Source organism: Gavialis gangeticus, unplaced genomic scaffold, assembly GCF_001723915.1.
Source record: "Gavialis gangeticus isolate Ggan-Ray unplaced genomic scaffold, GavGan_comp1, whole genome shotgun sequence".
NCBI classification, from domain to species: domain Eukaryota; kingdom Metazoa; phylum Chordata; order Crocodylia; family Gavialidae; genus Gavialis; species Gavialis gangeticus.
The window spans coordinates 145,002,118-145,005,996 of NW_017728992.1; the positions used below are offsets into that span (position 1 = coordinate 145,002,118).

Consider the following 3,879-nt stretch of genomic DNA (forward strand, 5'->3'; position numbering starts at 1 on the left):
GAAGGCTGAAGGGGGACCTGGTGACCATCTATAAACTCATTAGGGGGGACCAGACGGGTTTAGGAGAGACCTTGTTTCCCCTTTTGCCCCTTGGCATAACAAGGAATAATGGCCATAAGTTGTTGGAAAGTAGGTTTAAATTAGACATCCATAAGAACTTGTTTACAGTTTGGGTGGCTAGGATCTGGAACCAACTTCCAAGGGAAGTGGTGCTGGCTCCTACCCTGGGGGTCTTTAAGAAGAGGCTTGATGCCTTCCTGGCTGGAGTCATTTGAGCCCAGTTTTTCTCCTGCCGAGGCAGGGGGTTGGACTTGAAGAGCTACAAGGTCCCTTCTGACCCTACTTCTATGACTCTATGACTATATGATTCTATGACTAATAATAAGGTGCAAATTTTTATCAAGGTAATTGACTATAAGAACAGCCTACTGAGAGACAGACTGGATTCTCTGTTACTTGAAATCTTTAAAACTATTCTCAGTATGCTTCCAAAAGGTATGATCTAATTCAATCAGTGATTATGGACCTGATCCTGGAATAAATGGTTGAAATTTTCTGGATCTGGTTTCCAGGTAAGACTAGGCGATTATAAGGTTTCCTTCTGGCTTTTTGATATGTGAACATATGAATACAAATTTAAGTAAAGTTTATAACAGTAATTGGATACCTCTCTCTACCTCTTTCATTTTGATTGGACCTAGTCACAATTATTTTGTTGAAAACTAGTTGAGAATTTTCATATTTTTGACCAGTTTTACTAGGGTTTTCTCACCTTAGCTTTTATGCCTATTAGACTTCTTAAGTACCAGGTAGAATTATGTAACAGCTGAGTTAGAGACAGTTGGAAGAGATTGCAAATTAGATCTTAAACAAACCTTCTTATACAAAGAATTGAAGAAACATAAGAATTCAGGCCAGTTGATAATTTAAAAGTAGCAACACCTACCATTGATCACCGACCATTCATTTCCCCATTCTTTTTTTTAAAGGGTAACTTTAATTTCTTAATAAGAAAATACATATTAAAAATTCCCAGTATAAACAAGACAAGGTTTCTGTAGAACTTCTCTGGCAAAACTGTTCTTAAAAGTGATTGTGAAGTATATTTGGGATAGCATGTGCATACAGACACTTGGGGAGGTGAAGCTGAGGTTATATTGAATTAAAAATGGCTACCCAATTTGGGGTTAGTCAATTTGGGAAAATCAGGGGGGCAGGTGGGTTCTGCTGGAAGGATTGGGGGGTAGGTAGGAACTGTAAGAGGAATCAGAGGAGCTAGCATGGTCTGTGGGGGGGGAAACTATTTCAGGGACCTGTTTCTGAAAATCAATTTGAACCTGACTTCATGTGTTACATAGATACCAAACAACTGTGGGACTGATTACTTCTGTACAGAGATACAGCAAGGCAGAGGCAGTGGCAGATCCTGACTGCTGGTGACATGGCTGGGTGCTGGTGACTCATTTTTGCACCCCTCCCTCCTTCCCACAAATTGGCACTTTTTGTTGCTGTCCTAGTTTCTCCCCAGCCCCTTAGTTACACTACTGCTTCACTAGTTCTTTGGTATGCCTCAATCTGGAATTGGAATTTCTTTCTACATTTTGAACATTTTCACAAGCCAGAAAAGCAGTTTCTTGCCCAGCTCCAGTACCTATAGCGTTTATAGGGTGATCTGGAAATAAGATGGCTCCTGAGACAGGAAAGGAGAGCTGCTCCGTTCACTGTTTTCTAAATGTGCGGCTAGATTCTTTGTGCTATTTTGACAATCTTCAGCTAGATTATAGATCCTGAATACTTGTTGGCAGGTACATCAAGTCCAATAAACCTCCTGAGAACCCCTTTTCAGAGCTTTACAGCACTCTCACTTATTCATTCACATCTGTATATACTCAGGATTGTCTGACCTTTCTTCCTCAGTGCCATTGCTGCTGCTAGTTATATTCACTGGGTTCACTGCTTCACAACTGTCATCCACAATATTTAATCCATGGTTTAAAGATAAAAAGAGTCTTTATCCTGGGAGGTACCAGAATTCTCCATTAAAATATTTTAGGGGTGGGGGTATAGCTCCTTGTTCTATATCTCTTGGGAGCAAGCCTTACCCAATTTTCCTTTAGTTTTTCTTTACAAATATTGTGTGAAAGCTATGCACTGTGCATATATTAACAGAAGATGTGGAAGTTTAAATTCTTTATAAAAACCTGGCTCTTTTGAAAGTGTTTCTGTAACAGATTGTTGATTTTTTTTTGTTTTAGTTTTTCCGACATTTATTTTAACATTATCAGCATGATTCTAAACATTGCTCATATACCAAAAAAAGAAATGAATCAAAGCTACATGCGGACCTGAGGATTTGGGTCTAATAATGTGAATGATGCGTGCTCCTATACTTTGCAGAAGGAAGGAAATTATTTCAATGAGATAGTTAATGTTGCTCAAATAAATAGGTGTTATGTCTTGTGCTTTGTCAGGCTTGACAGTTGTTTTGTGAATAGGTTAGGCAATAGATTTGTACAGGGTAGTTTGGATAGGGATGATCAGACTCGATGATCTCATAGGTCCCTTCTGATCCTAACATCTATGAAACTCTATGAAACTATAAATGATAACATAGTCCCTAAAACATGTAAGAGGATTTAAAGTGACAGACTCTTGCATGCTTGTGGAGATTCATAAACTTTAGAGAGGCACAGCACAAACATACAGCACGGGTATCAGATAAGGCTCACAGAGCCCCTTTATCTAGTCCCCAGTGCTGTCCCTGGGTCTGATAGTTGACTGAAGTGGCATATGCTGCACTGGCTCCACATGCAAGGAGGATGCATGCCAACCATGGCACCTGCTCCAAGTGGTCTAGGATCTGCACAACACACAGCCTCAGCTTTGGCCACACTCAGTGCCCCAGAGGGTGTTGCAAGTATCATGCTTCCCAGACTAGCTGGAATGAGTGCTGCATGCAGTATGCAGTCCATACTGGCTGGAACAGGCAGCACATACAGCATGAGTCACAAAGCAGGCACTGGATCAAGCTTGTGGGATATGGGATGGATCCATGGACCTGGTTCTGGACTGGCCCCATGACACTCATCAAGTCCATGGGGCCATATGAGTTTGATATCCATGGTTTACAGAATGAGAAACCTAGTAATCAATCATGCAAAGTTGTTTTAACCACAGGAATGGTCCAATGAGCTTAACCATGGGGTTGCAATGGACCTCTAGGCACACTATGCATATTTAGGAATGCGATTCCTTAACCCCCCCATCAAATGCTTATCTAGCTATCCAGCCGGATGAAGAAGATGCTAAAGTTTCCCTGGGCAGTCTATTTTATTGCTGTACTGTTCCAACAGCAGGGATTTCTTTTTCCTGAAATCTAACTTAAATCTGTTTTACTGTTATTTAAAACCATTGCTCCATGTCCCTGTGGAGCCTCCCTTAAAACTTCCAGCCATCCTGACACTAATCCATTTATAATTATCGTTTGCTTGTGTTATTAAGCCAATTATGTATCCACTTATAGTAATATTATCTAGCCCACATTTCTTCAGTTTACTTAGGAGATGTCATGTTGGACTATAGTAAATGCCTGTTATACATATAGGATGTAAACAAACGTTAAGCCACACCTGGTCTACAATGATGCAGCTTACTTTAAAATACATAATCATAGATCAGGAGTAGCATGTGCATATGTTTTCTGGTGCTGGGAGCTGTGCCATAAACCCAGCATAAGTAACATGACGCATGACATGGGGGAGGGGGCAAGAGATCAGGGGAGCTAGCAGGTCCACAGGGGTATTGGCAGTCCGTGGGGGGCGGGTATTGGCAAACCAAGGTGTGTGTGTGTGGCGGGGGGGGGGGGCTGGGGGGTCTTTG

The 3,879-nt window shown here is 41.3% G+C and overlaps 1 long non-coding RNA gene across 1 annotated transcript in view; it reads left to right on the forward strand.

Annotated features, from left to right (window-relative positions):
• Positions 1-605, forward strand: part of LOC109299806 — a 22,970-nt gene extending 22,365 nt beyond the window's left edge. The window contains exon 3 of the long non-coding RNA XR_002098008.1: positions 594-605. This is a non-coding gene — a long non-coding RNA (uncharacterized LOC109299806). The remainder of the gene's footprint in view (positions 1-593) is intronic.
• Positions 606-3,879: the final 3,274 nt, after the last annotated feature.